At 39.3% G+C, this 21,680-nt stretch overlaps 1 pseudogene; it reads right to left on the bottom strand.

Moving 5' to 3' along the window:
* Positions 1-4,891: 4,891 nt before the first annotated feature.
* Positions 4,892-11,276, bottom strand: LOC107150643 (annotated as a pseudogene).
* Positions 11,277-21,680: the final 10,404 nt, after the last annotated feature.

Here is a 21,680-nt window from a genome sequence, read left to right as displayed (position 1 = left end):
ATGGTACAGAATAGAGGACACAGAGACTAATCCACAAAGCTACAACTATCTTATATTTGATAAAGGAGCTAAAAGCATGCAATGGAGGAAGGATAGCATCTTCAACAAATGGTGCTGGGAAAACTGGAAATCCATATGCAACAAAATGAAACTGAATCCCTTTCTCTCGCCATGCACAAAAGTTAACTCAAAGTGGATCAAGGAGCTAGATATCAAATCAGAGACTCTGTGTCTGATAGAAGAAAAAGTTGGCTCCGATCTACATATTGTGGGGTCGGGCTCCAAATTCCTTAATAGGACACCCATAGCACAAGAGTTAATAACAAGAATCAACAAATGGGACTTACTTAAACTGAAAAGTTTTTTCTCAGCAAGAGAAACAATAAGAGATGTAAATAGGGAGCCTACATCATGGGAACAAATTTTTACTCCTCACACTTCAGATAGAGCCCTAATATCCAGAGTATCTCAGGCATTTGTTACAAAAGGTGTGATCTGTCTTAGAATACTCAGGCCTGGAATTCAAGTAAGCCTAGATATCTTGTTCTTTTAGAGCAAATTTTAGGCTGCCTAGAACTTCCTATCAAGTACCACCCATTTATAACTCAGAGATCAAGAAATTCGACAAAAAAACAAAACAAAACCGAAGAAACTCTTAGTCTACCTGAAAGCATTCTTCAGCTGCTTAACTGCTTATGATTCTTACCAAGTATTAAAAGTGGGAAATATTACCTTGTTGGTTAATAATAGATTCTGATTTTTCAGTTGTTTTGGTAGCTATTTATTTATTTATTTTTAGTTGTAGATGGACACACTATATTTATTTATTTTTATGTGGTGCTAAGGATGCAATGCAGGTGCTCCACCACTGAGCCCCAGCCCCAGCCCAGCTAGCTTTGATTTTCTTGGCAGAAAAGGCGTTTCTGATGAGGCTAAGCTTCTTATCTGAGTTCTATTTTATGTTCCTGTGCCTTTACTCACATGTCTGTCTGTCTGTCTCTCCTTTCTCTTTTTCTCTGCAAGACCTCCTCTTTTTGGTACTGGGGATTATTAAACCCAGGGGCACTCTACCACTCAGCTACATTCCCAAACCTTTTTATTTTTTGAGACAGGATCTCACTAAAAATAAAAAGCCCAGGCTGGCTTAGAACTTGCGCTCCTCCTGTCTCAGCCTCCTTAGTGGCTGGGATTACAGGTTTGCACCTCCATGCCTGGCTGCCCTCTCACCTTCTTTGCTTCCTGCCTTTCAAACTTTGCCTTCTCAGTCAGCTTGCTCATCCTCCATCTCCCTGAACTTCTCATTTTGGAAATTCCAATTACCTTGGAAGAGGATCACACCCTTGGAGATCTCATCCAGTCAGACAGCTTTAAATACCACCAATTGCTAATGACTTCTTCATTTGTACCTCCAGCCTGATTTTTCTAACTTCAGACTGAAATATCTAATTTTCTATTCAGTGTTTCCACTTGGATGTCTAATAGGCATCTCAAATATAACAGATCCAAGCTCAAAGCCAGACTCAGCAATTTAGCAAGGCCTTAAGCAACTTAGTGAGAACTTGTCTCAAAATTAAAAAAAAAAAAAGGGCTGGTAGGGGATGTAGTTCAGTGGCAGAGAGCTTGCCTAGCATGTGTGAGGGGCGCTGGTTCGATCCTCAGCACCACATGAAAAAATTAATTAATAAACAAAGATATTGTGTGTTCATTTAAAATTTAAAAAAATATTTAAAAACAAACAACAACAACAAAACTGGGCTGGTGATGTGGATCTGTGGTTAAGTGCCCCTGGTTTGGATCCCTGATACAAAAAAAAAAGTAACAGATCCAAACCTGAGTTCCTGGTCTTGACTCTTGACTCATAAACTTTCTCTTCCTAATGTCTGCCTCATCTTAGTGAGTGCATTTTTATCCTTCTAGTTTCTTAGGTTATCAACTTTGGAGTCATCCTTCAATATTCTCAACAAGTCCTGTTTACTCTTCTTTCAAAATAATATCTGGAAACCAGCTTCTCACAGTTTAAACCTCCTTGCCTGAATTACCACAATAGCTTCCCAACTAGTCTCCTATTTGTCCCTTTCCTCTCACTTCTATCTATTTTCAACACAGCAGTTAAAATGTATGTCAATGCACAAGGCCCTGGGTTCAATCCCCAGCACCACACACACACAAAAAAGTATGTCAGTGCTGGGGACACAGTTCAGGAGAAGAGCACTTACCTACCATATATAAGCCTTGTGTTTGACACCCAGCACCACACACATACTCACATAACAAAAGTATGACAAATCTCTTCTCCATTAAAAAAAAAAATCTTCAACAGTATCCCATTTTCTAGAGTAAGAGCCAAAGTTTTATTTTTTAAAAAATATATGCATACATATTTAGTTGTTGATGACCTTTATTTTATTCATTTATTTATTTGTGGTGCTGAGAATCGAACCCAGTGCCTCACACATGCTAGGCAAACACTCTACCACTGAGCCACACCCCAGCCTGCCGAAGTCTTTAAGGAGGATTTGCCCCACTCCCTTCCCTCACTCTGCAATCATACTTGCTTCTTTGCTGGTCCTCACACCAGCCAGGAAGTCTTCCACCTTAGTGCCTAGGACAATTTTCCTTGGATATCCACAATGATTGCTCCACCTTCTCCTTCAGATTTTTGGCTAAATATTACCTCCCCACCCCCGATCATTCTGGATGGTAACCTTCATCTTAGCACTTCCTGTCCCCCTCCTCTGCAATTTTTCTCCATAGAACATTGAATTTTCTATTCAATGTCTATGACTTACCATTTTTTTTTTTTTTACTTTTTTTGGTCATCCTTTTTCTACTAGAATGTAAATTACATGAAAGTGCATTTTCACTAAAGAGTGCCTAGAACATAGTGTAGATGCTTTGCATTTGTTGGCATGAATGAACAGCTAATTTCTTATTTATTCTTCAAAACTCACATTCCCCAGGCTTCCCTCCCTCACCCGACTCCTTCAGGTTGGCCTAATATTTCTCCCTATTATTGATTCCCATATTTGTCTTGATCATAGTACTTCCCAGAGATTTTTTTAAAAACTTTATTTGTATTCACTAGCGATTAGCACACGGAAAGTGTTTTTAAAATAATTAAGATGAGGGCTAGAGATGTGGCTCAGTGGTAGTGAATTTGCCTAGTATGAACAAGGCTTGGGTTCAATCTGCAGCAACACACACACACACACACACACACAAAGATGAGCTATTTCCAATATTTATACTAAATGTTAGAGCAATGGGGGAATGTTAAATAGGTGTGAGGGACTTGCCAACTTCTTCTTTTTTATATGAATTTCCTTCCCTTTTTTAAAAACCCACATCAGAGTACCAGTAACTGAACAGAGTTGCCAACATTTGTGTGTGTGTGTGTGTGTGTGTGTGCGAGCGCAAATGCTATTTTATAGCTTTTAAATTCATTTGAAAGAAATTAGGATTTTCAAAGACGGTAATTGTTGGATCAGTGACACCAAGCAAAATGTTTTGCCTCTACCTAAGACACAAATCACATGTTATATATGTAGCTTCATTTCCTAATTCCTTTACAGACTAATGATTTGCCCCATCCTCACTTCTTTTTTTTTAATATTTACTTTTTTTTTAGTTGTAGTTGGACACAATATCTTTATTTTATTATTTATTTTTATGTGGTGCTGAGGATCAAACCCAGGGCCTTGCCCATGATAGGTGAGCGCTTTACCTCTGAGCCACAATTCCAGCCCCTGCCCCATCCTCACTTCTGCTGTAAATCCCTAAGAGTTTTTAAATTATGGGGTTGTGTTTGTAGCTCAGAGGTACAGTGCTTCCCTTGCATGTGTGAAGCACTGGGTTTGATCCTCAGCATCATATAAAAAATGATAAATAAAATTAAAGTATAAAACATTAAACAAAATACCACAATTACTATTAAATACTTGTGCATAGGCAAGGCAATATAGGAGTTTTAGTCTTTTTTTTTTTTTTTTTGTCCTTCCTTGCCTCTCTTCCTCCGCTCTTTCCAGTATAGGGGAATGTTACAAAGATTAAATGTTTAGCCAGGAATGCCTGTAATCCTACTTACTTGAGAGGCTGAGGCAGGAGGATTATGGATTACAAAATTGCATTTGAGGCCAGCCTGGGCAATTTAGTGAGATCCTGTCTCAAAAAAAAGGGGAGTGGCGGGGGGTGGTGGTGGAGTTGTGGGTGTAGCTCAGTGATAGAGGACTCAGGTGTGAGGGACTGGGTTTGCCGTTCTACCAAAAAAAAAAAAAAATTACTCATAGCATTAGTGGGCAGTGTAAATTGTTTGCTAAGCATAGGTTGTGGTAAAACAGGAAAAGAGAACCTCTATAGTAGGTATATGTTGAAGGTTCTTACTTCTTTCCTATTCTTAGTTTTAGTTTAAGAGTCTTTTGAATCTTAAGCTTTTAGGGAATGAGCCCTATTGAAATGTTGCCAATTTTAAAAAGAAAGTAGTAATGTTTTTAATTGCGATTCAGAGAATGATTTATCTTTAGTCATTATTCTAATATTTGTCCGGGTTTAAACTGAAAATGAACTACATGTCTAGAAAAGCAGGAGTTCAATTCTTTGTTGGTAGGATTAATGGTAGGTAAAGGGTAATATAAAAAATTTTGCTTAAATTGGTGTTAATGTTAGTAAGCATGAAGCAAAATTGGCTTGCTGAGATGCTCTTTTTTGGGGGGCGGGTGCAGTGTGGACTTGGGCTCCCTTAGGCCTTTCCCTTCTTTAGGGGGTCTGGGATAGAAACTGGGAGAAGGGCAAATTCTCAGTGTGTTGGCGAACTGGATTAGGGGCAGGGACTCCCTAATAGCTAAAGGCCTCTCTCTTTCTTGTGTTCTTGCTGGTGTGGCTGGTCCAGAGGCTCTTACTCCTTGGAGGCCACGTGGACCATAAAGTCCAGCTCCCTGTTGCCATATCCAAATTTATTGTCATACCAAGAAATGAGCTCTACAAAGTGGTCATTGAAGGCAAGGTCATCCCCAGCATCTGAAGTAAAAGACTAGGTGTCATTGTTACTGTCATGGGAGACAACCTAGGCCCCTTGAGTAGGCCCTCTGATGCTTGCTTCACCACCTTCTTGATGTCATTGTATTTGGCAGCTTTCTCGGAGTGTAGGTCAGATTAAAGTCTGACACATTGTGGGTGGGCACATGGAAGATATTCTGGTAAGCTTCCTATTCGGTTCAGGGATGACCTTGCTCAAAGCATTGGTAGCTCTGATAGACTCAACTATGTTCTGGGCACCGTAATAGCCATCACACCCCAGTTTCCCAGAGGGCCATCCATGGTCTGAGTGACAGCGATGGTATGGACGGTGATCATGAGTCCCTCTACAAGGCCAAAACTGTTTTGGATGACCATGGTCAGGTGGCTAAGAAGTTAGTGGCACAGAATTAATTGCTTCTGATCTTGAGGGAGTCATACTTCTCATGGTTTACACCTGTCAAAAACAAAGGGGCGGGGCTGGGGATGTGGCTCAAGTGGTAGCGCGCTTGCCTGGCATGCGTGGGGCCCGAGTTCGATCCTCAGCACCACATACAAACAAAGATGTTGTGTCCGCCGAAAACTAAAAAATAAATATTAAAATTCTCTCTCTCTCTCTCTCTCTCTCTGTCTCTCTCTCTTTCTTAAAAAACAAAAACAACAACAACAAAAAAACAAAACAACAACAACAACAACAAAAAAAACCAAAGGGGTGACCCCAGTGGACTCCACAGCATATTCAGTATCAGCATCACCCTATTTGATGTTGATACAATCTTGCTCCTGGAAGATGAAGATGGAGTTTCCATTTATGACAAGCTTCCTGTTCTCAGACTTAACTGTGTCACTGAATTTGCTCTGAGTGGAATCATACTGGAACATGTAGACTATATAGTTGATGTCAATAAGGGGTCATTGATGATGACAATATCCACTTTTTCAGAGTCGGAAGCAGCCCCTGTGACCAGGTAAGCAACATGGCCAAATCTGTTTAGTATGTTTACACCATCGTGTCTCCGGGATGCAGCTGGCACCACACAAGATGTGAGATGTGGTTGCCTGGTGTGGTTAAAGATACTCTTTTTTTTTTTTTTTTTTTGAAAGAGTGTGTGAGAGAGAGAGAGAGAATTTTTTTTAATTCTCGGGGGACACAACACCTTTGTTTGTATGTGGTGCTGAGGATCGAACTCGGGCCCCACGCATGCCAGGCAAGCACGCTACCGCTTGAGCCACATCCCCAGCCCTAAAGATACTCTTTATTAGAATACAATTGGTCCCACTTTTTAGGCAAGCAATTTGGCAACATCTATCAAAAGGTTTAAAGGTGAGGGTTGGGGATGCAATTTTATTTCTGGAAAGTCTGTTTATAGATAGACTTACGTATGAAAACAAGGATAGTTATTGCAGGGTATTTATTAAAGATTTTATTTGTCTAGAATGTAATACTTAAACATTGAAACAATCTAATATTCAATAGATGACTATAAAATGCATGCAATGGCATAATATACATATGATAAAGAGTAAGGTATATTTACATAAAAAGCAGTTATGATTTACAGGTGAGTGAAATAAAGGACTTTAGATGAGATTATATAGACCATGAAAAAGTATGTTAAAAAAGGAAGTACATTTGTATATTTTATATGCATGGAAAATATCATGAGTGTAGTCATGAAAATTGGAATGATACACTTACCTCTATGAAATCTTTTATATATAAACACTTGACTACTGATGGAAATTTTTTAAATGAGCATGTGTTATTTGCATAAAAATAGTTTGAAGTTATTGTTTTGTGATACTTAGGATTGAACTCAGGGGCACTCTACCAATGAGCTCTATCCCTAGTCCTTTAAAATATTTTGTTAAGACAGCATCCCACTAAATTGCCTCAAACTTGTGACTCTTTGGCTTTAGACTCCCTAGTAACTGGGATTACAAGTATATGCCACTGCACCTGGCAAGTCAACATTCTTCAGTGCAAATAAAAACATCTTCATTATGTGCCATTATAAGGTAACAGGTCCCTAATACTGGAAAATTAGTTCTCTTACTGTATAGTCACACTTTGATAGAGTGTTGGCCTCATGTTGCAGCAATCAAGTTATACATAGGGCAGGCCAGGTGCAGTGGTGCATGCCTGTAATCCCAGTGGCTCAGGAGGCTTCAGGAGGATTATGAGTTCAAAACCAACCTTAGCAAAAACGAGGTGCTAAGCAACTCAGACCCTGTCTCTAAATAAAAATACAAAATTGGTTCAGTGGTTGAGTGTCCCTGCGTTCAATCTCCAATACAAAAACCAAACAAACAAAAAAGTTAAACAGAGATCAGGTGCCATTCCACGCTTCTTTATTCTATTGGCTTCCCTATCTCTATTTGGCTAAGCTTCTTTGGCAAGTTCTAAAATGACTGTCCTATTCTTATGTCATTTCTCTGGGAGCATAAACTAAGGAACGCTGTCATTTAGGTTGCCCAACCGGAAGTAGAAATTACATAGCAATCTGCCATGCTTTAAATCTTTGTATGCACAACCCTTTCACAGGCATGTAATTATAGTTAAAGCGATGGTTTCCTAAGTACAACCGAATGCTCCAAGTGAGGTGGCCAGCCAACTCTTCTATGGATTAAGTGAAACTGAACAAACTAAAAGATTAATAGAATTCTTTTCAGCATGACAAGTAGACTTTAGATTTTCTACATCATCAAACTTAAGTACTGTATCAATTTTAAGTTATAAAGGAATGTTTAACATTAGATTCCTGATTTTGTGAATACAAATCAAAATGCAGATTTTGATCCTAGCCTAACATCTTAAATTCCCATCAGATAAAACTACCTGCCTCAGTGCCTTTAATAATATGCTTAATTTAACTTAGACAAAGGAGAGAAAAAGCATTTCTTAGTTTGCTATCTCAACTCACAATTTTTAATCCATGATAAATTCTGTGATGGAGTGAAAATTTTTATAGCCCTTGAGGAAGCCAGACCTGAAACTTAAGTATGAAAATTTAAAAGTTCCCAAGTGTTTGTACTACTCTGAATCTTACATTATAAAGTTTTACTCTACTATTTCCTGAGTGTTTTGTAATAATTTATTATCGCATGAGATAAATTCCAATATTAGTCTCACCTTGCAAGTGGGTGAGTGTCACAAGAGAAAATAAGTTGCTTCAACAATTGAGTAGCTAAACACCCAAGTCAATCCTTCATACAGCAAGGTCATTTTTATGTACTAATTGTTTAGGACAGTAATAATGTTTCCAGCACATTGTAACTAAACTCTCCAGGAGTCTTTTCTCTTGTTACACTTTTCCTCTAGATTCACTTTCCATTAATTATGATAATCTAAGTCAGCACCCATACTGTGTAGACTGAAGATGACTGAGTTGTTTTGTCTGAAGACTGTGGGCTGTCTACACCGAACTGATGACCTGGAAATTAAAGGCTCTGAAATACATTCCCAACCCTCTGATTCATGGCCTTTCAGCAATGCAGCTAATCGTAGGTCTTAAAATTAACTGCCTCACAGTAAACTGGAAAGGGCAGCGTTGTGACTAATGCCACGCTGCTGATCTGGTCTGCCAGGAAAGGTGAGAAACAGAATATTACCTTCTTTCCCTGGCAGGGCATTTAATAATCTGTTGGCTTTAGGAACTAGAATCCTTTTGCTGGCCCTAAATTACCTAGTTGGCACGTTGAGTCAAATCTAATCCAGATGGTCATTTTTCAATGTTGTTTCCTAACCAGAAGCTTTATATTGTAATATGCCATTGTATTTATACACATTCATGACACTTCCGTTGTTTTCATCTCTTGGCTACTGTGCATAACGCTGCCATAAACATGGGTGCAGATTCCTTTCTTTGAATTCTTTGAGGTATATATCCTTAAGTGGAATTGTTAGAGCATATGGTAAACCTGTGAAAGTTTGACATGTGCTACATAGATGAGCCTGGGAATTGCCAAGTGAAATAAGTCAGGCACAAAAGGGGAAATATAGTTCCATTCATAGGAAATACTCGAGTAGTCAGATTAATAGAGACAAAGGAGAGTGGTGGCCATGAACTGGTGTGGGGGATGATGGAGAATTATTTGTTCAGGGGAATATAACTTTCAGTCCTGCAAGATGAAGAAAAGGCCCCAGGATGGATGAGGTTAACGGCTGCATGATGTAAATACACTTCATATCACTGAATTCACAAGAAATGACCCAAATGGTACATCGTTACATATATTTTACCATAAAAAAAAAAAATTGCAAGTCACTCCACACTGGAACTGTCACTCCTGGAGGAGGGCGACTCTCGCAATGAAGCAGGATAAGCCTTTGGCAGAGCGCTTCCCAAAGAACAAGAGAGGGGTAGGCTCGGAGCCCAGAAGCTGGAGTGGGGGACCAGCGCTTGGATCTGCGGACGACAAAGGAAAGCCAAGGCAGCTGGGCGGGCGGGGGAGATGACATGGAAAGGAAGGCGCGCTCTCCACTTTGTTACAAGATTTGCTTTCCTTAGGGATCTCCCCACTGGGAATGAGTTCTTTCGTCAGAGGAAAGCCTTGAGAGTCTTCTTTCCTTTCACAACTTCCAGTCAAAAAACCCCCTAAACGTTAGGAGTTCTTTGCCTGCCCATTCTTTTTTCTGACGAACCGCACCCCTCAGACCCCCGCTCCCTAAGATCCCTCCCGTCTTCCATAGTGGGTCGCAGCCGAAGATGCACCAACAGTCGGCGCTCGGGCCGTGGAGCCCAGAAAGCGAGGGCGACGGGGATAGCCCCCGAGCACCCCGGAAGTCACTTCCCTCCCTCCATCGGAGACGCCCCCTCGGGCCTCGCGTCCTGGGATTGGCGAGAAGACGATGATGCGTTACGTGCGGTGGTGCGGCCCCGCCCTTGCGCTCCTGCGCGCGGTTGGCGTGGGGCGGGGCGGAGTGTGGCCCCGGGCGGCCGTTACCCGGAACAATCCCCGGCCTCGGGTCAGGTGACCCTCGGCGGGGCTGGCGGGAGGGGGGCCGAGGGGCGGGAAGAGGGCGTGAAGAGGGAAAGGAAGGGAGGAGAGAGGAGAAGGGAGGAGTAGGAGGGAAGGGAAGGGGGCGGGGTGGGAGCGGGTCACGTGATTCGGCATGGAGGCGGTGGCGGCCGGGAGGAGCCGCTGGGGCAGTAGCCGCACTTGTTAGTGTTGGGGGAGGAGGGGGTCGGGGGACGCCAACACCGTCACCCCAGGACGCCGAGGAGAAGGCGGGCGGGGGGTGGGGGCGAGATCAGGCTCCGACCCCCGGCAGAGGGGATGAGGGGAGCATGGGCGCCAAGGAGTCATGGATCGGATTCCTCAGCTACGAGGAGGCGCTGAGGAGAGGTGAGGGGGGAGGGGTCTGGGCGAGCTCCCGGGGAGGCCGGCGACGGGCTGCCCTGCGGGTGGGTGACCAGGGGAGGGAGAGGAGGTTGAGGGCGTGGAGCGCCTGAGGCGGAAGGCAGAGGAGGCCGGCAGGGGGAATATTCTCGGGGAGAGAGGTTGGGTGGGAAGCTGTGTTTGGGAATTGGGACCTTATGGAACGGGCGAAGCTTTCCCAGAGAGAGGGGTATCCAGGGCTTGCAAGGCAGTGCCTGTGCTTACTGGTGGCGTTGCTAATCCTGGCTGTGTCCAGTTAAGACCTCCTCTCCCCGCTTTTCTTGGGTAGCTCCCAACCCTTGCAGCCCCCTTCATCCTTCACTGCCATTTTTTTTTTTCATATCACTCCTTTATAAAAACCTCCAGCAATATCCTAAGCTCGTCCCTAACAGCTTTGGCTGGAAGGAGAGACTCGAGGCGGCTGCAAAGCGCTCTTTGCAGCTAGAACTCCCTTCCTATTGGGGAGTCTGCTTTTTTCTAAGGGCCTTTGCCCGTCTCTTTGAGAACTATGGCCATTCACTCCTGCCATCTCTCACCCTTGAGCGGCTGACTTTGATAAGAAGGACCTGAAATGAAGTTGTGTTTGAGGTGAGATGAGACTGGACAGCTGGTGTTGCCACAAGACCTTGTCTTAGGTTTCATCTCTTCAGACGTTGAGTTTTTTTTTTTTTTTTTTTTTTTTTTTTTAAACTGCACTTGATTCCCAGTCTAATCCCCCCCACCCTCTAAATGGCATTCGGAAATCCAGCATTGTGATACTGTGGTATAGCTTCCTTTAGACACTGGCCTTGCTGCCAGTCCTGGCCTGCTACTATTGGCTTTGATACACAGTGTGTTGTTAACAGCCCCAACCCCCTACCACTTACTTTGATACCGCTGTCCATGATCATTAAAGCACACGCTAACTGGAAGTGTCTGTTGCACAGTTTATGGCCGGAATGTGACTTAATTTTTCATGACTGGGATTTGAGTGTGTGTATACGTGTGTGCCTTGTATTTCTTTTCGACGTTTAATGGATTTTCTTGGTAAGAAGTGAACATTAAGCAGATTAGGTGCTAGGCATTATTACTAACAGGTTTCTAAGTCAAGAAACCGGCCACGCTCCAGGTGGTTTTAGTAGCTAAGGATATAAAATGAAAATCAGATTAAAAGGCATTCAAAAATTAGAATGAATATATATATATATATATATATATATATGAGGGATAAGTGGACCATCACAAGATAATAACATACAGAATTTTAGATGTATTTGTTGTGGACTTAACACAATAACAAAAGATATGCCTTTTATATCTTTTTTCCCCCTACAGAACAGTATAATGATTGTTCTTAAGCACAATCTCACTTGAACTGCCTCAATATGAGAAATATTCCAAATTCATGATGTGTTTCCAGCTCTAGTAGGCTAGTCATTTCCGGGATGCTGTTGAGCCTGACAGGTCTGGCCTCAATTAGGCAATGGCTTACATGGTAAGAGGACATCAGTCAAACTGAGTTACAGCTTTGAGGTTCAGAAGTGTTTCTAAAGTTTGAGGGTGTGAATGCCATTGATGCACCTGGCATTAAAAAATTCTAAAGTTAACTTTTACCCAACTCTAGCTTGCTTAATTATATAAAACTAAGTCTGTATTTTTAAGTGTAAACGAAGTTAGTGATGCATTCTAAACTTATTTAACTGAGGTTTTTGTTCAATTTATTATGTAGTTTCTGTTGAACTTAAAAAAAAATTTTAGTTGTAGATGGACACAGTATAATCTATTTTTTAATTTTTATGTGATGCTGAGGATCAAACCCAGTGCCTTATGCATTCGAGGAGCACTCTACTGCTGAGCTCCACCCCCAGCCCCTCTTTCTGTTGAATTTTAAAACATGTATTTGAACAAATTATTTGTTAAAACTTTATTTGTAAAGATTGAATGCTTTTTACCAGTTTTGCTATAGAGGAAAATTAAAACAAAAAAGAAGAACAAGTTGATTAAGTAGCATTCCATCATTCAGTTTTTTTTTTTTTTTTCAGTTCTGGTTATTGGACTCAGGGCCTTGTCCATGTTAGGGAGAAGCTCTACCATTGAGCTATATCCCTGTTCTTTTTTATTTAAATTTGGGACAGGGTCTTGCTAAATTGCCCAGGCTGATTTAGAATTTTCAATCTTTCTGCCTCATCCTCAGAATTAGCTGGGATTACAGGTATATACCACCTTGGTGGGCTACAAAGTAGCATTTCTAAATGTAAACAAGGAGCCTTTTTCTTTTTATTTTTTAAAAGTAGGTAACTTTTAAATATGGTGCTGTTTACTCAAGTAAATGTGGGACTTTAATGTAGAATTTCTTTCAGAAAGGTTACAGAAGTTGTTTATAGAGTTTTTTTAAAATATTTTTTTTAGTTGTAGTTGGACACATAACCTTTATTTTATTTATTTATTTTTATGTGGTACTGACGATTGAACCCACCGCCTCACAAGTGCTAGGCACTAGGTGAGTGCTCTACTGCTGAGCCACAACCCCAGGGCCTTTTTTATTTTTTTTTAAAGGGTCACTTTTATTTATTTATTTTTAAAAATATTTATTCACAATACCTTTATTTCACTCATTTATTTTTTACGTGGTGCTGAGGATCGAACCCAGGGTCCCTCGCATGCGGGACTCTACCGCTGCACTCTACCGCTGAACCACAACCCAAGCCCCTTTTGTTTTGATATCCTGAACTGAAGGATTCTCCTGCCTCAACCTCCCAAGCAGCTTCCTGCTACCACTCTCAACTTAGAGAACTTTTGATGAAACTAAAAAATGATCTGAAAACCTTTTATTGGCAGTTGAATAATCTACATAAATACTAAAATCTGCATCACTTAGTTTCATTTGTTTGTTTATAGTGTATAAGGTGAGTGGTGTTAGGGAAATAGGATTTGTCATTTCACATTACTCTAATGTGAACTATGTGAATCATTATACAAGTAAAAAATGAGCTTGATGAAACTGCTGAAATATTTGTTCCTTGGCTCTAACTAAATGATTGAATACTATTGCTTGTTCATAATTAAATAGCATTAAAAATACACTCCAATAAGTATTATCACAAACAAACATGGAATTGTAGGCAATTTATCTTGCAAAGAGGACCTTAGAAATGAAGTCTTATGTTAATGACAGATAACTCTGGATCTGAGTGAAAGGATGCCTAGTGACTCATTTACATTTGAGAAGCTCTAGAAATTAGGAAGATTGGATTTGCAACCTATTTTAGGTAGACTGTATGTCAGTTACATAAACCTTAACATGTTGTCTGAAAGTATACCTTTAAACATTTTTAAGGAGATGTGTAAGTGGTAGCTTTTTATTTTGGGTTCATGTCTTGAGTAGAGCATAAGGGAAGACTTGACTCTTGTTAGTGCATGCGATTTCTAGAGAAGTATGCCTATTGTATTTCGTTGATGCTGAGAATTTTAGCATCTATATTCTTCATTTCACTTCTCTTATTGCATCTGTTGCTTTTTTGGGGGCGGGGGTACTGGATCTTGAACTTGGGCCGCAAGAGCCCTGCCACTGAACTACAATCCTAGCCCTTTTAAGAAAAATTCAGTTTGAGCTAGAGTCTTGCTGATTTGCCCAGGCTGACCCCAAACTTGTGATCCTTCTATTATACCCTCCCAAGTATCTGGGAGTACCAGATTGTGTCATCATGCTTGGTTTATAGCTTGTGCATTTTTTTTTTTTTTTCCAGTACTGAACCCAGGGGTGTGTTACTACTTAACTACATCTTATCCCCCACTTCCCCCATCTCATACCCTCCCCCTTTTTTTGAGACAGAATCTTACTAAATTTCCCAAACTGGTCTTAAACTTATCCTTCTGGCTACTTGTGTATTCTTAAAATTATATTTTAAGTTCTAGGAACATAGCATTAAAAAACATTGTGCTGGGCACAGTGATGCAGAATTGTATTCCTAGTGACTTGGGAGGCTAAAGCAGGAGGATTACAAGTTTGAGGCTTCAGCAATTTAGCAAGAACCTATTTCACAAAACAAAACAACACCTGGGTTGGGGATGTAGCTCAGTGGTAAAGTGCCCCTGTACCACATAATACAAATAACAAAAAGTATTGAAAGAAAGGTGAGTTGCAGTTTGTTTAGCATTTCAGAACTCAAATCTTAAAAAATCTTCTCTAGTTCTTTCCTTCCTTTTATCCTCTGGAAATAAAATTATAAGAGTGCGCGCATGTACACGCTTTTTGAATTAAATGGTTCTTGACTTTTCAATTGTGGTAATAAAATATAGTGGATAAATTTTTCTAATTTCCTTTTTTTTTTTTTTTTTTTAAGATGGACAGCATCCTTTTATTTTATTTGTTTATTTTTATGTGGTGCTGAGAATTGAACCTAGTGCCTCACGAGGCAAGGGCTCTGCCACTGAGCTAGAGCCCCAGCCCTTCGAATCCCCTTCTTTAATTAGAATTTGGCACTTATTTTGGGCTAAGTAGTGGGCCAAAACACTACTGTAGTGTGTCAGAAAGTTTTATTGTGCATTTATATTTTGATTGTTCCTTTACTCATTTATTCAGCAAGTTTTTACTGAAATCTGGTTATGAATTAGGCATAGATGAAACAGATAAGAATAAGTCCCTTTCTGTAGGATCATATATCCTGGGTCAGTGATCTCCATGTATACCTTAAAGTATATACAAGACTCTCCATAAATAGTGGTAATAAAATATTAGAACTTTGATCTGAAGTTCTAATTTGAGTATGTTTAATAATGGACACAAACTATTTAAAAGTAGTCTATATGCATGTCATTTATAAATGATTAACATGTGGTATATTAAGTGCCTTAGTGCCTTAAAAGGAAATGCTATGGGAATACAGAGTTAGGTTTGGGTATCTGTCTTGGAAGTGCCCCTAGTGCTGTACTCATTTCATAATATGTGCTCAAAAATGACAGGTTAAAGAACCTAATTTCCTGGTCTCTTATAGGTGGTTGTATTTGCTGTTAGAAAAATTATTTTGCGGGCTGGGGTTGTAGCTCAGTGGTAGAGCACTTGCCTGTCATGTGTGAGGCCCTGGGTTCGATCCTCAGTACCACATAAAACTAAATAAACAAAATAAAGGCATTGTCCATCTACAACTGAAAAAAAATTATTTTGCTTATCCACCAATCCTAGGATGCATTAAAACACTGACTCCCTAACCAAGATTTTGTTCACCAAGTTTCTGATTATTACCATTATAATTTCCTTAGTTTAATACTTACTGTGATGTTAGCTAAGCTAGTTTAGCATAATATCAGCCTCTGAATGAAAACTGAATTTCACAGCATTATTTATTCTGTCATTAAGCCTTTATTTTTCTTCATCTGAATTTATTAAATTCACCAATAACTTTGTGACATTTAGAATAGATCCTGGCCTGTTCTTATTACTTGTAATGGAGAAAAATGAGGATTTTTAAAAATTGGTCTGCTCATATGTAGTTAGGTAGGTGCCATTCCTCATAATCTCCAGTTTTTACATTTGGAGAGTCAGTGACAAATACACCAGTGAACACTGGATTTTGGGGGATGAGCAGGATGAGATGACATCAGTTGCTTATTAGTCCCACTTACCAAACTGAACAGCTTTTGTTTGTTTTTGTTGTTCATTGTCTTTGTGCTTAAATGAGACTTTACAGTGGCAGCCCTCAGGGTTGCTTTCCATAAAAATGTGCAATTTCGAGTGAGTTGGGATTGTGATGCCCAACCAGTAGCCAGATATTTTCACAGGAGAAAGGGAAGATTTTTGGCACTTGGAAGATTTTTGACTTGGTTGCAGAAAAGTAATTATTATTATTAGGGTACTGATTAGTATTATTTCTATGACTATAGAAAATCTGTTTTTTGAGCAGTAGAAATTGAGGTTGACAGTTTGAATTAGAAATTTCAATGTTAAACAGCTGCAGTGGTGGATTTTATTTATTAATTAAAAGTTAGTTTTCTTGTAGTGGTGCTGAAAAGACAAGGATGGGACTGACAGTTATTTTCATACTGTATCCAGGAAGTGTGGCTTCTCTTTAGAGGGGTTATTTATTTTTCTATTTTTGCCTTTTGGGCCTCATGATATTTGTGTTTAAATTGAGATATTTAATTCTTTTCTGCATGCCAGTAAGTTCTTCTCATTTAATAATTGGGAGCTCATGGAAGTTAGTGATGGATATTTAATTATTGACAAAAAAGCCTTTTTTGGGGGAGGGGGTACTGTGTTTTTTGAGAATATACTATTATAGTTAGAAACTTATCAATTCAACAACACCTACCTATTCAAAGATGATGGGTATTCAAGGCCTTTTCTTACCATCCCTCTTTATTAGGGATTTAGTACTCATTAACCCAAGGCTTTTTTTTTTTTTAGTATCTTTATTTTATTTTTATGTGGTGCTGAGAATCGAACCCAATGCCTCATGCATGCTAGGCGAACGCGCTACCACTTGAGCCACATTGCCCCACTAAGACTCTTTATTTTAGGAAATTCTCAAGTTCATCACTGTCTTATGAATGAGATTTGGGAAAAATTGATATTTTAAAACCTTTCTATAACATGTTTCTTGATACTGGACTGCATTAAAAGCAGAGTTATACTAAATAAGGTTTTACAGAGGAAGTTCTCTTTCATTTCTATAAAGAAGTTAGGTTGTTCAAGTATCTTACCCCTTTGGAAAAAGCCTTGTAACATTCACTGTGGTTGTTTTTTGATAATATATGAGATTCTGTAGAAATTCCTTTGTGAAAAAGGATTCTTCTATCAATATAGGGCTCCACTAGTCTTACCCATGACAGTAAATGGCACCACTATTCCAACCTAGTTGCTTAAGCCAAAAATCTGGAGACATCTCAGTTTTTTACTCTCTAACCTATTTCCTTATCTCCAGTTTGAATCTGTCACCAGATCCTGTTACTTTGGGGGCCAGTCTTTTTTTTTTTTTTTTTGGTTAATGTTTATTTTTTAGTTTTAGGTGAACACAATATCTTTATTTTACATGTATGTGGTGCTGAGGAGCGAACCTAGTACCTCATGCATGCTAGGTGAGCACTCTACCACTGTGTCACAACCCAGCCCTGGGGGGCAGTCTTTTAACTTCTGCTGCTCATCTTCATTGCTTCTACTCTAGTCCCAGCTCCTGTCATCTCTTGCTAAGACCATATAGTGGGTTTATAATGTCACACTGTAGTATGCTCTTATAATCCAAATCAGATCTTCTATCCTTTCTTTAAAGCTTATTATTATGTTAGGGAAAAAAATATAATCTTTGTAGTGGTCTACAAGGCCTAAATTACTTGGCTCCTGCTTAAAATTCCAACCTCAATCGTAGTAATTTCCCTTTTGTCTTCTTTATACTAGCCACATTAGCTTTCTTTTTCTTTTTGGAACATAATTGTGGCTTGCCACCTTTGCATTTGCTGCTTTCAGCTTGGAAAGACTATTTACAAATTTTCACACATCTAGTTTATTTTCATACCTGATGCCCCAGCTCAGATGCATTGAGGAGGTCTTGTTTATCACCTTATATAAAGTGGTATTCTTCTGTCACTCTTGTAATATTCTGAGTGAATATTAGTTTGTAGCCTTTCTGTATGATTATTATGTTTATTTTCAGGTGTGTTGCTGAATCCCTGGTACTAAGATAGGTGCAGTGCTTGCTTATTTGTTTGCAATACTGGGGATTGAACCGAGGAGGGCTCTGCTACTGAACTACATTCCAAGCCCTTTTAAAATTTCCTATTTTGAGAGGGTCTTACTAAATTGCCTGGGCTGGCCTAGAACTTTGAATCCTCCTGCCTAAGCCTCCTGAGTAGCTGGGATTGCCTAGTGTATATTAAATGCTTGATAAATTTTGGATGATTGGGGGAATGTATAAATGTGTAATTTGTCAAGAGATGTAGAAAACTTGTATAATGTTTGTAAGTTTTGGACTAAAAAATGGAATATAAACAGGAGTTGAATATACTAAGCAACATGAGTCTCAGATTATTTTCCTTTTCAGCAACTTTAAAAAAGTTTTTGCTAGGGCTGGGGATGTGGCTCAAGCGGTAGCGCGCTCGCCTGGCATGTGTGCGGCCCCGGGTTCGATCCTCAGCACCACATACAAACAAATGTTGTGTCCGCCAAAAAGAAACCTAAAAAATAAATATTAAAATTCTCTCTCTCTCTCTTTCTCTCTTTCTCTAAAAAAAAAAAAAAGTTTTTGCTAAAAGTTTTGAACAATAGTTAAAAATATATTAGTCTTAAATATAATATATGCTTTATATATTGTGACTTGTTTCAAATATTTAAAAGTTGATATCTAACAAATACTTGAGACAACAGAATGGGAGTAAAGTAACTTTTATGCTTACGTGAACATGAGAGTGCTTTTTTTTAGTTTTAGGTGGACACGATATCTTTATTTTGTTTTTATATGGTGCTGAGAATCGAACCCAGCGCCTCACGCATGCTAGGCGAGCACGCTACTACTTGAGCCACATCCCCAGCCCTAAAAAATATTTTTTATAGTAGATGGATACAATACCTTTATTTTATTTTTATGTGGTGCTGAAGATCCAACCCAGTGCCTCACACTTGCTAGGTGAGCGCTCTACCAACTGAGCTACAAACCAGCCCCCATCTCCATCCCTTTTTATTTTGAGACAGGCTCTTACTTAGGTGCCAGGACTGGCTTTGAACTTTTAATCCTATTGCCTCAAGTCTCCTGAGTTGCTGGCAAGTCAGATGTGTGCCTCTGTGGTAGTACATTTAACTTAGAGGGGATCTCCTTGATTCCCAGGTTGTCCTTGAACTCCTGGGCTTAGGTGATCCTCCTGCCTTGGCCTCGAGTGAGTAGCTGGAATAGGGACTAGCCGCCACAAGTACTTGGCTGCCTTACTGGGTAAAAACCGTCCCCCCCCCCCCCAATGGTGCTGGGGCTCAAACTCAGGGCCTTGTGCATGTTAGGGAAGCACTACCACTGAACTACATCCATAGGCCCTCTTTTTTCTTTTCTTTGTTTTTTTTTTACTAGCTCCTTTTTCTTTTATACTTCATGGCTAATGCTTCCCCCCACTTCTTTTCTTCATTTGATTTTTATCACAGTGATAGATGACCAAAATTTAGAATCAAATAATAATACAAGGCTTATTACTGAAAACAGTTGTATATACCCTTAATTCCTCTCTCCTCCACCAGTTTTCCTTTCCTCCATCAGCCAGTGCCTTAAATATTTTAAATTTCTTGGTTTGCTCTTTGCTTATATATTTCAAAATAATATGCTTATTCTGCTACTTTTGTCCATTTAAAGGCTTATTTATTGGCTTCCAACTATTGAACATGAGGATTTAGCTGTATGTTCTACCAGTTCACCAAACATTCAAATATATTCCTCCTGTCTTCCCATTACCTCATCCTTTGTGTGTGTGTGTATTATACACACACACACACACACACACACACACACATATATATATAATTTTGGTTAAATTAATGTCAGTGTTTACATTATTAGACCTTTTTAAATGTTCTTCAAAGCTAATATGGTAGGATTATTTTTCTTTTCCCTACATGATTTCCTTATTAATCTTTATTTAATTTATTTATTTTTATGTGGTGCTGAGGATCGAACCCAGGAAGGACCTTGCACATGCTAGGTGAATGCTCTACCGCTGAGCCACAATCCCAGCCCTGATTTCCTTATTTTAATAATTGCCTTTTTTTGTTGTTTGCAACTGTTTTTATAATTCAACCTCAAAAGCTTCTGTCTTCTCCATATATTCAGATACGTCATAAGTTGTATATCCCGTTTTCTGTATCCCTTGTTTCCTCTTTATTTATTTATTCCATATTGGTGGAGCTCATTTCTGGTAGCTTCTTAGAAAAGGTGTCCACAAGGTAAAGTTTCTTGTATCTCTACTTTTTCCTTCTCTTTAGTTTTCAAGAGCTTCTGTTTCTTTTATCAGTTAATTATTCTGAAAGTGTCTTTTAATAATCATTATGCTTGGTCTCTGGTCATTTGGATTTTTTTTTTAAACAGAGAGAGAGAATTTTTTTTTTTTTTTAATTATCGGCGGACACAACATCTTTGTTTGTATGTGGTGCTGAGGATCGAACCTGGGCCGCACGCATGCCAGGCGAGCGCACTACCGCTTGAGCCACATCCCCAGCCCGAGAGAGAATTTTTTAATATTTATTTTTCAGTTTTTGGTGGACACAACATCCTTATTTTATTTTTTTATGTGGTGCTGAGGATGGAACCCAGCGCCCTGCGCATGCCAGGCGAGTGCGTTACCGCTTGAGCCACATCCCCAGCCCATCATTTGGATTTTGGTTTAAGACTTAGGACAGTTTTCATTGCAGTGATCAGAGACTGGGGTTTCGAAATGCAGTTTTCATGACATACCAGTAGACTATAAAACTCCACGAGGGTAAGGACATATGTCTTAACTGGTATGTCCCTAGTACTTGTGTAGTGCATACCAAATATTAACTACCAATTCACATTTGTTGAAGGAGTGAATTGGATATCAAAGCAATCTTTTCTAAAAACTAGGTTGTATTTAGTGGAAACTTAGGGTGTGTGTGTATGTATGTATGTATGTATCTTAAGGCTTATAATTGTATGTGTATTTTACTTTTAAAAATAGTTGCATTCAATATGTCTGTCATTTTTGGCTCTACTTTAAATATGGTTTTGGAATTTCTTGATGAGCAGCTGTAGTAGGAAGCTGTGGAGCCTTCTAACAGTTGTTAGATTAATAAATTTGGTTTGGAGATTCTTTAGTTTAGCAAGTATCTATAAATGAACTCTTTCACTGAGTGGAGTGGAGGTTTATAGACTGATGTTATTCTTTGTCAGAGATGCTAACTTGATAGCATATACAAGGTCCTGGCATCAATCCCCAGCACCACCAAAAACAAAGACAAAAACAAAAAAAAGCTGACTTGTGGAACCACTGGTACTATAGAGATTCAAATTGAAATTGATAGAAGATTGCCAAGCAAATATATTTAAATAGTAAAAGAAATGGGAGATCACCTGAATGAACACTTGGCAGAAAACAATGTCTCATAGAAAAATGTTCCAAAGTTGGAGGTGTAACTCAGTGTTAAAAGTGCTTGCCTAATGTGTGGGGCGCTGGGTTTCATCCCTAGCACCACAAGGGAAAACAAAAAAAGTTTTACATTTTGAATGGAACATATTTTAAGTTTTTTTTTTTTAGTTGTAAATGGACAGCATTCCTTTATTTATTTTTGTATGCAGTGCTAAGGATTGAACCCAGTGCCTTACACA

This window comes from Marmota marmota, unplaced genomic scaffold (genome assembly GCF_001458135.2).
Source record: "Marmota marmota marmota unplaced genomic scaffold, marMar, whole genome shotgun sequence".
NCBI classification, from domain to species: domain Eukaryota; kingdom Metazoa; phylum Chordata; class Mammalia; order Rodentia; family Sciuridae; genus Marmota; species Marmota marmota.
The sequence above is the reverse complement of the archived record's forward strand: the minus strand, read 5'-3'. Positions and strand labels throughout refer to the sequence as shown.